We start from the raw sequence: 12,180 nt of genomic DNA, 5'->3' as shown, positions 1-12,180 counted from the left end.
CGGGAAGGAGGGAGCCGCGGCCACCCAAAGGCTGCCGCCGGGCCCGGGCCGACCAGCCTGGCGACAACGCGGAGGTGGCTTTACCTTAGAGGCGCGGCCGCGAGCAACGGGGTCGGTCCCGGGCGCGGGCGGCGCCCCCAGTCCGTCAGTCAGCGGCGGCGGGGGCAGCGACCGCGGCACATCACACCCGCCGGCGGCCGGAGGAGGAAAGCGAGCCACGCAGGGAGGGAGCGAACGAGGTAGGGGGGGAAGGAACCGGAGAGGGAGGTAACGCGGCTCGGACTCGGTTCCTGCACTACTGCTGCTGCCTCCTACCGCCGCCTCTGGCCGAAGCGTCGCCGCCCGGGCCGCTGCTGTCGCCACAGATGCAGCCGGGAATGAATGCACAGCGCGCCTCGCTTATCCGGAGGTCAAACATCCTTCTGCCTCAGGCATCCGGATCGGCGCCGGACCCGGAAGTGAACACATGGAAAAAAATAAAAAAAGGAAAGCGTCTCTAGCCGCGGCGGCCCCCACGCTGCCCGCATCAGCGAAAAGAGCCGAGTGGAGCCGAAGAGTATCCCGACTTACTCGGATTGGTCGGCTCCCCGACCGGAAAAAGGGCAGCCCGCTCATTGGCTGGCAAGGCATATAAAAGCCAAGCCACTCCTTCCTCCCTACCTTACGAGCGGTGCGTGAGGGGGAGTGTGGAGTGCTTGTGGATACGATTATGTCTCTCTGAGAAACGCCTTGGGAGGAAAGGGTTGGCGAGATCTGTGAGGAGAGCTGGAAGAAAACGCTCCCTGGTTTAGGAGAGCTAAAAATTCCGCCGCTTGAGCAAGCAAAGAGCCTAAGGGCGCCATTGTTTCAAGTCAGGGTGCCGAGGCTTTTCCCGAGTGTGGCAAGCACAGCCCTCCAGGTGCCAAAAGAATTTTAGGGCCTGGTCTATGAGCGTGACATCACTAGCTTAATCTCGCCCACTTTTTTGTAACCCCAGTGCTATATTAGGGTTCAGCTAATCCGTTCGTGAGCTAATGTAATCCTCTGAACTACATAATGTGGGAGTATTTCAGTTTTCCATATGAACCTCCTGGAGTTCTGAGAGGCCAAACATCACTCAAGTCATCAGGTTGTAGAACAAACTGGAACGGATGTTTTCTGACTCCACTTTCTATTCCTTTCTGCCCATATAGCAAAGGCAGAAAACTACATTCTTCTCATAGTTGGTTAACTGGGATGAAGATATGTCACTTTGGTAGACTATAGAAATCGATCCACCATGAAGACATTGTAGAGGACTCTGAAACTTTGATTTTTAAAAAATTGTTATTACTATGACTGTCTAAAGTTCTTTCAAAAGTCAGATATAAAGGTGTGCATGAAGAAAAATCAGCCTGGCGCTATGTTTAAATATTCATTTATCAAACTTTTCAAAATATTTTTATATAAAAATATATAAAAGAAACAATCAAGAAACTGAGCGCACACTCTCTCTTCCAAAACTTTAGTCTCCAATTAAACATACACTTTAAAATAATTGAGAATTTATCTCATTTTCCCTCCCTGCCTTACCAGACCAATGATAGGTTTAACTACCCCTGAGAGGAGTAGTTGGTATACAAAGACGCTGGTTTTGTTTTTGTAGTACAACAGTGCCCTTTTTTTTTTTTTTTATCTCTCTCTCCACACTCTTTCCCAACTGGAGGTTAAAAAGTGATTGATATCACGTCTTAAAAGAATAGTAATAACAAAAGCACTGTGTTTATCACACCACCATCATTCTGTTAGAAACCTGAAAGCAAGTAAAAGCAGTTGTGATCTAGAGCATCTATCCACCCCTCAAAGTTCTGATATTTAAAAAATACATGTATACAATTATGATTGAATCACATTTTTAAACTAGATATGGTTTAGAATAAATATTTACATCTTTAAACACTTTAGTAAAGATTATTGTTTGTTAGAATTTGAACTAGAAGCTCCTATAGATTAAAACTGGCAGGTAACCTAAGTAGGAAGACAATGAAATTTTCATATCATTCTATTAACTTGTAAAGAAAAAATTGGCTATATCAAAACAGCATACATTACTAAAGGAAAAACCAAACTACAGGCATCTCGACTCAAACTGTTTTGTAGCATGATGTCTCAATGAGCATTTGTAAGCATTTTTCATTTGCTTTATTATATATTAAATACAGTTACTTTTTTGTGTCACACCATATTTCTGAGCTCTGCCACTCCAGATATTTATAGTCTATTAATATTTTTTATATTTTTAAAGCAATATCACATTTTTTATTACCTGAAACTTTATTCTGTTGAATTTATACCTCTATAGATATAAGTAAATATTTGTTCTACCATTTAGGCATGCAACAACTGTAATGATTATTATATAAAAAAAAAAAAAACAGGATAAAGAGCAACAAGCTTTCCCCATATATTTCTATTAAAATGAAGCAGAAATTTACTTCAAAATGATTTCAGTCTAAGACTATCATGAATTTTTCGGGGGGGGAAAAAATTTAGCAAGTGGGAGCTTGAGAAGAGCAAAAAAAAAGGAAAATTCCTGGGTGCCTTTAATCTCACATCCGAGGTAGTGTAAATGTCCCCATGTCTCCTATACATCTTTCTGATTCTTTACTTCCGTTACTATTTCTCTTCCTCTCACCACTGTGCATGCTCACCTTGGCAACCCAACCCTGCCAACATGCAATACACACACACACACACACACACACACACACACACACACACACACACACACACACACATGCACGCAGTGGAGAAAGTGTAGGATTAAGGCCTTCAATTAGAGTTATAAGCAGGAAAACTTTTCCATTTCCTTCTTTCTCCCACTTGAAGTCTTATAGCTTACAGAAAAGGAAAAATAGCCAGCTTTACTTTCCTCAAAATTTACCTACCATTCTCTCTCTCACACAAAGCACTTGTAGGACATGAAAGCATTCTGTCAAAACAGAAATTTGATAAATGCAAGTTTCTAGTGTACCATTAAAGATTCTGAGAGTACTAACACATATATTTGTGCTATAATCATTCTCTCACGCAGTCCCTCACTCATACTATTAAAATACTCTCCTAAGCCAAACTCGTTTTGCAAAATTGGTCATGAAATACCCCACAATACAAATAAACACCAAAGATTAATCTAGCACTCTACTTTGGTGCAGAGTATCTACTATGTGGCCAATCTGGCTGAGTTAAATACAGGCAGGTATTTCCCAACTAACAATGTAACAATGAAACTTTGTATAAACTTTGGTTTTTATTATTCCATCTGATTCTGACAACAACCTTGTGAAGTAATATAGCAGCTATTATTACTTTTTCCCTTTTAGGAATGAGGAATAATGATATCAAGGTGGTTAACTGACTTGTCCAAGATGATATGATAAATGATATGCTGTTAAATATAAAATTATGAGATTAAGATATTTACAAAAATTTTCAAACTAAAAACAGAGAAACATCTTCTTCCAAATATTTTGTTTAACTATAACAGTGATTTACTGGTTCACATCAGGTAAAGCCTGAGGTATTACTAAACTATGTTTTTCTTTTTCAATATTATCCTTAAGGAGGAAAGATGTAATTAAGAAAAAGTAAATGGTCAAGTAGAAACAGGAAGAATGCTAAAGGAGACATTATGACAGAAGCCAGACGCTGGAAGCAAAACAACATATTTTACTAGGACCAGGAAAAGAACCTCTTTCCCAGTCAAGCCTATAGTCAAGGGGAGGGAAAGGAAGGATTCTGGGAAAATGCAGCTAAGTTACATTTTGGGGAAGCTATCTCTTAGCAACCTTTCCTTCACATTGTCTTATGAGTACAGCTAGAAAGAATCAAGACACTGGTTTATACATTTCTAGAAGGATGATTTTAACGATTATAGAGATGGAAAAATGAAAGTAAAAGAATCAAAGCTTTTTTGAGAAGCTTTATTGTATTTAATAATAATAATCTTCAGTAATATTTAATAAAATCACATCTTTAAGGCTCTGTGTCTTAGCTCAGGCTGGCATAACAAAATACCATAGACTGGCTTAAGCAGTAGAAATTTGTTTTCTCACAGTCCTTGAGGATGGAAATCTGAGGTCAGTGTGCTAGCAGAGTCGGGTTCTGGTGAGACTTCTCTCTCTGGCTTTCAGATAGCTGGCCGCTTTCTCACTGTGTGCTCATATGGCCTTTACTCAATGCATGCAATTTCTTTCTCTTCCTCTTCTTTTAAAAGGGCACAAATTCCGTCATGAAGGCCCCACCCTTGTGACCTCATCTAAACCTAATTATATCCAAAAGGCTTCGTCTCTAAATACCATCACATTAGGGTTTAGGATGTCATCATATGAAGTTTTGGGGGACGCAGTTTAGTCCATAGCACTCTTCAAAGGAATTCTTTCTATGTAGAAAATATCTCATCTATAAATTAAAGAGCAGGTTAGACAGGATGTCAATAAGGGAAGACAACCATGGTCAACATAATATTAAAGGGTCATAGAAGAAAAGAATACATTCTTAAAAGGAAGAACTTGCATAAAGAAAACTGTCTATAGAGAAAAGCTATAAGCACCATGAAAAGTGTAATGCTGTCTTGCCAAAAAGAGTGACTAAATCTCTAGCTGAAAATTAAACAAATTTAATTTTTGTTTTTGTTTTTGTTTTTTCCATTAGCAGACTTGAATTGGGGCAGCTTTTAAGCAAGTTTCGCTATTTGAAGAATACTATTTTGTGATAAATGCAAGAGTTAGCTAAAGTCGTAGTGTTTTTGTTTGTTTGTTTTGTAATGGCTTCAAGCACAGCTGAATTCAGGATAATAAATGATTCTAAGGTTTGGAGATGGTCATAATAATTGGTCCCTACTCCATTTTCCCTCCCTTGGTCTTCTTTTGCTCCCCATGTTTCTATTTCCTGATATCCACCAAAGGAGCCCATTCCAGCTCATGAGCGAAATCTGACCAAGACTGCGAGTCTCATCAACTCCCACCCAGAGAAATCATGCAGCCTCTCCCAGAGCCCCATCCAGTGTGGAGAAGGTATAAACTTGGTTTAGAAAATTCTTCTCTAGTCCCAGTTTCTGACTAGACCCCCGGCTCCTGTCTAGACTTACTGGACTACAATACTCTTCTTCCAGATAGGCCCTTATTGTGGGCCAAAGATCGTCTAAGCCATGTCTGAATGGCTTTCATGTGCCCTTTGGACTTTGAACAGAGAACTACCTTGTTGGGGCCTGCATCTGTGTCTAATTTTATTTCTTTAGTCTTTATCATATTTGGTCATGCTTTTTCTTAACTTCATCCCTCTGTTCACCAACCAGTGAAGTTCTGACATGTCTTCATCCTCCCACCTGTTCCTATTATGCTATCAATGTCATATCTGACTGAACAAGATCACAAGGTCAACAGAAGTTAAAACTGATGTGGGGGGATGCCTTGGTTAGAACTGTCACTTCAGTTTAGTTCTCATTCTAGTTCTCCTACAATTAGGATTACACCACTTTTCAGTTTCCTTTTGTTTTCTTTCTTGCACAATTTAAGTAGTCTGAATCTCAGTTGGCTCATATGTAAAATGAGTCAATAATACCTTCATCGCATCAGTGTCAAGAAGATTAAATGCAATGATACATCTTTCTTGCACTTACCACAGTATCTGGCATATGGTAAGCACTAAGTATATGTGCATTGTTTGCTACCATGTGACCCCCTAGGAACCTGCACTTTCCAGTCCAACATAAATGGTAATCAAAAGTTGAAATTCCTAGGTCCCAAGCTGTTCCATAGCTTTAAAAGTCCAGGACTTATGGAACTGGATGTGTGGTCCTGAGGCAAAATGGTATTTAAATTTGCTCCTGACACGATTTTTATTGATTTTACCGTGTATATTTGGACATTCATGGTGTATTGGCTATTTAGCATCTGTTTACCCCTTTCCTAATAGCACCCAGATTCCTCTTTGATGAATTTTCTCCATCTCACTGTATCCGTGACCAGGGATTCTTTCTTCCCGTAGGTGTGATATGAGGTAGGGGAGGAGTAAAGGGGGACACGTTGCCTAAACGATACCAAATAGATGCTCTCTCCCAAGATTTGAATCTTGAACAGAGGGACATGCAGTCTAAAAAAAAAAAAGAAAAGAAAAGAAGACAGTGGGAATGGCATTCCATCCCAAGAGCAGCAGCCTGACCACAGGGTTCCCGTCATAGGACAGTGACTACGATCCTACCCCCCAGCCTTTGGAGCATTTTGGATTCTGCCCAAACCATAGCCTCTAGCTTCCTGTCGGTTCTATGAGACCCCCACGCCTCAATGGCCTTTCACTCAATTGTTTTGCTTGCATTACCCAGAGTAAATTTCTATTGTTTGCAGTTGAAGAATCCTGATCATTTTTATTCCTGGCTTTTGGTTCAGCTCATTGCTTTTTCTTCTACTTGTATCCTTTCTTGTGAAGCCTGGTTCTGTGTCCATGTGAATACTTAAATTCGAAGCTGTAGTTCAGTCCTGCTTCACTTCTTTGGCTTCACCCTAATATAATCTCTGACTATCTCACTGTTGTTGTGAGGCTCCCTGGCTTCAGGCTTGTAGTCTCCTAATTGACAAAGCCAGCCACACCCTGCCAAAGCTTTGTATTTCAGTGCAGCTGCAATACAAAGGCATCCCTACCTCAGCTTCTGGCTGAAACCCTGCCAGATGCAGACCTAAACCTTTGGACAGTGATTTAATGCTTTGTGTTCTGCCAGCTTGGGTGACCTGATCTAACTGAGAAGAAACCTCACCCAAATGCCAATACTTGCTGCTTTCTAGAACTGTTACTGATACATATTAGTGTATGTTTGTCAATTTATATTCATGATAATAAATAAAAGCCAATAATGTCCTGTATTTCATTTCCTTTCCATATAGTACCTGTGCCTTGATGCCTCATATCAGCAAAGAGACATCAACTTGGTCTCTTTACAATGGAATAAATTCTAAAGTTACTAAAGCTATTTGAGTACTTAGTGGTCAGGAGCCCTTGTTTGCAAGCTGCCTAAGCAACGTAGTCCTGGTCTAGGAATATTAAAGAGAATCTAGTTGTGTGGTGTTTGGGCTACAAACCAAAGCTGCAACCCTCAACTTCCTCCTGTATGCATTTAAAACAGACAGTGACATCTCCCTGGAAATCTATTAGGATTATTGAACAGGCTATTGAGTCTCAATCAAGGCCACAAAAAAAAAAAAAAAAATAGATGTCGGCTTTCAAAATCATTTCCAGATATCATAAAATCCAATTGTATATGATTGTTATAATAAATGTTAATTATTATTATATTAAACTCAATAGACTTGAACATTGTCCAAAGCAATAAAAATAATTATCTAGCAGATATGGAGATGATGATTATAAATAGAGGGAAAGAATCATGGTTTTATCCTGCACATATAAAATATTTTGTTAAAAGATTATAATTCCGAGTGATTTTAAAATATAGTAATTGACTATATATTCACGGGATAGATCTTATAGACAAAACAATTGCAAAGAAATGTTTTTTAACTTTTTAGTAATCATATTTTTAGTGGTAATGTTGATGTTGTTTTTCTCAGACTGTTATGTATGGATGTAGTATAAAGCAAAATGAGGAATTATGGTATATGCTAATTCTATCATCCCAAATGTTGATACAGATAAAAAAAGAGACCAACTAAATAGCCTATAATCCTGAATTTGAATTGGAAACATCATCATGAACCCACAGATACTTTGTATAGATATTTCTTAGCTTAGTCAACTGAAAAGGCCCAGAAACAAACCCAGCTCAGTTGCAATGAATACCTTTAGTGCCCACACTTTACACATAACAGCCTTTGGAAGAAAGACAAGCAGAAAATGGCACAATGTTAGTTTGCTATTGCTGCTGTAACAAATTACTACAACTATAGTGGCTTAAAACAACCCAAATTTATTATTATGCTACAGGTCTGGTTGTCGAAAGTCCAAAATGGTTCTCACTGGGCTAAAACCCTAATGTTGGCAGAGTTATGTTCCTTTCAGAGGATTTAGGGGAGAATTTTATTCCTTGTATTTTCCATATTTCAGAGGCTTATTGCATTCCCTGTCTCATGGCCCCTTTCCACCTTCAAAGTCAGCATCACATCATACCATTTCTGCTTCTGTCATCACATTTCCTCTGACTCTTACTCTCCTGCCTTCTATTTTCACATATAAGAACTCCTGTGATTGCACTGAGTCTACTAGGGATAACCCAGGCTAAACTCACTGTCTCAAAATTTTGCTAGGTAAAATAATATAATCATAGGTTCTGAGGATTAGTGTGTAGACATCTTTGGAGCAGCATTATTCTGCCTATGGCACATACCAAGTCAACTAGAAGAATTTTAGTGTTTTAGAAAGGGGGTAGAGCCTATTCCAGTTGCTGAGATAAAGACCCAATACTTAGAAATGTCACTCAGAATAATTTTACCAGTATTCCTTATAAGCCTTACATAATAGTAAATGGGATAGCGTGAAACTTAACAACTACTGAGTACCTAAATAGAGTCAGGTACTTTCTAGAAAACAATTTTCTTAATTATCATAGGTAAGTATCATTTTATTTTCCCTTTCCTTAGGTGAGGAAAGTAAGAGTGAGAGAGAGTTTAAGCAAAGCGTTCAGGTCACTCAGCTAGTAAATGGCAGAGCTGGGATTTGAATACAGATGTGTCTGACTCTAAAGTCCATGTACTTATGCTGCTTTTCATGATGCAGCAGAAGAGGTGAATAGGAGACCTTGGTACATACAATCAGGCTAAGGGATTACCTACTACAATACTACTCCTCCAGATTTAATCTCCTTAAGTAAAGGAAGAAAGAAGAGAGGGAGGGAAAAAGGGGAAGGAAAAGTAGCATCTTAAATTAATGATTAATACTAAGCAGAATCAGAGCAACTGGAAGTCCGCATATGGGAGCAGGTTGGAGGACAGGCTGAAGGAAAACTCTAAAAACCATTTTTTAATCACAGCTTCAAGGACTATTGAACTCATAGGAAGCAGCGCAAGCCAAAGAATCATTATGTTCTATGGTCAGATACTTCTTAATCAACTCTTATTCTAAAGGTCAAGTTCCAAGGAATGAGAGGTGCTTTAAACCAAAGAACCAATGTTTATTTGCATACAATTGGTTTAATTACATATGTTGGTCTTTTCGGTCATATATGTATATAAATAGTTACTGAAAATTATTTTTAGGAAACATTCTCAGCTTTTAACTGCTTACTCTTCTCTATACCAGACATTCTTCAACTAGTTTATCCTTGAGGACTTAATAGGAAGTTGCAGTGCTTGAAATTAGATAGTATTTGTTCTAACATGTTCTGTTTAGGCTTAGCTTTAAGAGAATGTCAATCTAATTAATGGGTCTGCCATTAATTAGCAAGAGAGCTATTTGTTTGAGAATATAACTTTAAATTGCCTTATTGCATAATACTTACCAAAAATTCATTTTAAAATATTTTGGAAAATTTTCTAAAAAATATGCCATCTAATTTCTACAGATACTCTTAAATTTATCCTTGGATTTTGTCCAATATACCTGGCTTGCATTAATTGTGTCTCCTTCACTACCCCCCAAAATATGCCTTCTTAGACTTGCTTTACCAAATTGTTCCTTTCTGTTAAGACACTGCTTACACTGAAGGACATTTAAGAAATAGCCCTATGAAACTCATTATAGCAATTACTGTAGAGATATTTTTTAGGATGATATTTATTACACTACATCATATCTTCTACATGAGGACCTAAGAAATATGTTATTTTTAAATTACAGTATTGGGAAGAGCTATGCTTCTATTAAACAACTAGCTTGTTTTCATCTTTCTTGCTTTCATTTTTTCATAAATCTTGTTTTATGTATTCTTATTTCCCCCTTTTATTTTATCATGTTATTCTATAAGTATTCTTGTAAACTGCCTTGATCACTTTGATAATGACGCAGAGTACAGAAAATATGTGAAAAAAATTAATTTTCTGTCTGTCTATTTAGCACATTCCACAAAGGTTTGGAGAGATTTTTTGGGTTATTCTGTATTAAATATGGCACTCCTGAATTTCATACTAAAGGTTCCTGAGGGGCTTCTCAAGGAGAAATGAATTCATCTACTGGAACAGCCAAAACTCAGGTACAAGGAACCCATACGACCATTAATCAGGAGAAATGTGCTGTAAAATTAAGATATTTTGCTCAGAAAAAACAAAACAAAACAGTTTTTTCAAATATAAGCCCAAGTTGGAAAGAAGCAAGGGTAGGCAGCCATTTACATATGAAGCTGCTTTTCACATGGGCACTTTATATTGCTCCAAAATGTATAATAAATATGTAACAAGCAGAGGCTTACTTACTTAGCCATGGTTAATGATTCTCCTAATATCAATTGAACCATAACTAATAATTGGAAAAAAAAATGACAAGTACAGGTTGACAAAATAATTGTCAACTCACTACACATTGAATAAATATAATAATAATAGCAAGCAACAAACATTTATTGAATGCCAACTATAGTACTTGGTACAGTTCTTGATAAGTGTTCTATACCAAATACTTATCTCACTTAATTTGCAGAATCCCAGCAAGTAGGTAGTTTTGTTAAATCCACTTTATGAATGAGAAATGTAAAGGGAAGCTACTGGAGGATTTAAGTTGGAGTTTGAAATAATCTGATTTACAGCCGAAGATCTCTGGCAGCTTTGAAGAGATGAAACTGTGAGGGTAATGGTTAGAGGCTATTGTAATAGTACAGACATAACATGGTGGCTAGGACCACAGAGGCACTAATGGAAGTGCTGAGAGGTGTTAGACTCAGAATAGACTTTAATTAATATGTGTGAGTGTGTGCGTGTGTTGTGGCATACCACTTCTCTTTCTCAAAGCCAACAGCATTTTAGTAGGCTAAATGAAGGTTATCAAATGTCAAATAATCGAATTTGAAGTTCTAGTCCATGTTGAGGGTGAAGCCAGGGCCTTTTTTTCTGATAATTTGGTATTACTCATCTAAGGCTCCCTTCCACTGAAGGGGTATGATTTAGTTGTGGGGAGAGTGGGAGAAAAGTGCCACCTTCCTTATTCTGTTCCCTTTTGGTGAATGCCACGTCATTTCTCCTATGAGCAGATCATCATACCCACTTTGTTGAAGAACACAGGGAACAGATGTTAGGGAGACAAAACCTACAATATAAATTTGGATCACAAGACTTCTTAGCTATTTCTTGACTTTTTCCTTCTACATGCCTTCTCTCACTTAATACGGAGTTTTCATATGTAAAGTAAATAAAGCAGCAGGGATTCTAAACAGCCCAGAAAGCCTAAGATAAAAATATCAGAATCAGTTTAAATCTTTGTTATGTCGCAAGCCTAAGGAACAGGTTTAAAACAAATTTATTGTGGGTTACTGAATCCATGTTCGTGAAGAGCAAAATGTTTCAAAATGACCTAGCATGATATAGACATTCCAGTCTCACCAAAGTTCTAATTCTTACCCTGTTCTTCTGGCCTCAAACGTATTTTCTCCCTTTATGATCTCTTCATTGTGGTCTCACTAATATGAGTTTCTCATATGTCTCTCTACTGTCTGCAAGTAGATTATATGCTTTACAGATTCTCTAATGTGGCATGAGACTGCTGCCATACAGTTGGGCTAGCTTGACCAAGATCCAGGATGGGGCACAGCAGCCATAAAGGGTGTCTTTCCAAATGCGTGTGTGTATAATATAATATGCCCTTAGATAATATACAGTGTATATAATATGTGGTTATAGTGTATATAATATGTATGTATATAAAATGTAAATACGTTTATGTATATAATATATAGTAAAAGATTATAGTTGTTTTATGTGGCATATAGTTGTTTTGTATGTCATCCCACCACCACTACCCCAACACACACACACACACACACACACACACACACACACACACACACACACACACACATTTTTTAGTGACATTGACTCTATATTGCTTCATTCAAGTAAACAAATTTAATACATTAAGCTTTATAAACCTACTGGAACCAGGTCCTTTTCAGAGTAAAGTTTTGTTAATCTCTGGTGAAGTAAATGGATTTTTTCACCTTTAATTTCATCTCTTTTCTCAAACCGTAGACTCCCCAGATTCCTTTGAAGCAGATCTTGAAGAATCTCATGT

General features: G+C 38.0%; 1 protein-coding gene across 9 annotated transcripts in view; it reads right to left on the bottom strand.

Moving 5' to 3' along the window:
- The window catches only part of CSNK1G3 (casein kinase 1 gamma 3), a 91,734-nt gene extending 91,184 nt beyond the window's left edge, over nt 1-550 (bottom strand). The window contains exon 1 of one of the 9 annotated variants that reach the window (XM_011358308.2): nt 85-550. The gene's annotated coding sequence lies outside the window, so the exon portion shown is untranslated. The remainder of the gene's footprint in view (nt 1-84) is intronic. The other 8 variants (XM_011358303.2, XM_023529594.1, XM_011358312.2 and 5 more) reach the window with 8 other exon arrangements.
- Between the last annotated feature and the right edge of the window lie 11,630 nt (nt 551-12,180).

Source organism: Pteropus vampyrus, unplaced genomic scaffold (genome assembly GCF_000151845.1).
Source record: "Pteropus vampyrus isolate Shadow unplaced genomic scaffold, Pvam_2.0 Scaffold39, whole genome shotgun sequence".
Lineage (NCBI taxonomy): Eukaryota > Metazoa > Chordata > Mammalia > Chiroptera > Pteropodidae > Pteropus > Pteropus vampyrus.
The sequence above is the reverse complement of the archived record's forward strand: the minus strand, read 5'-3'. Positions and strand labels throughout refer to the sequence as shown.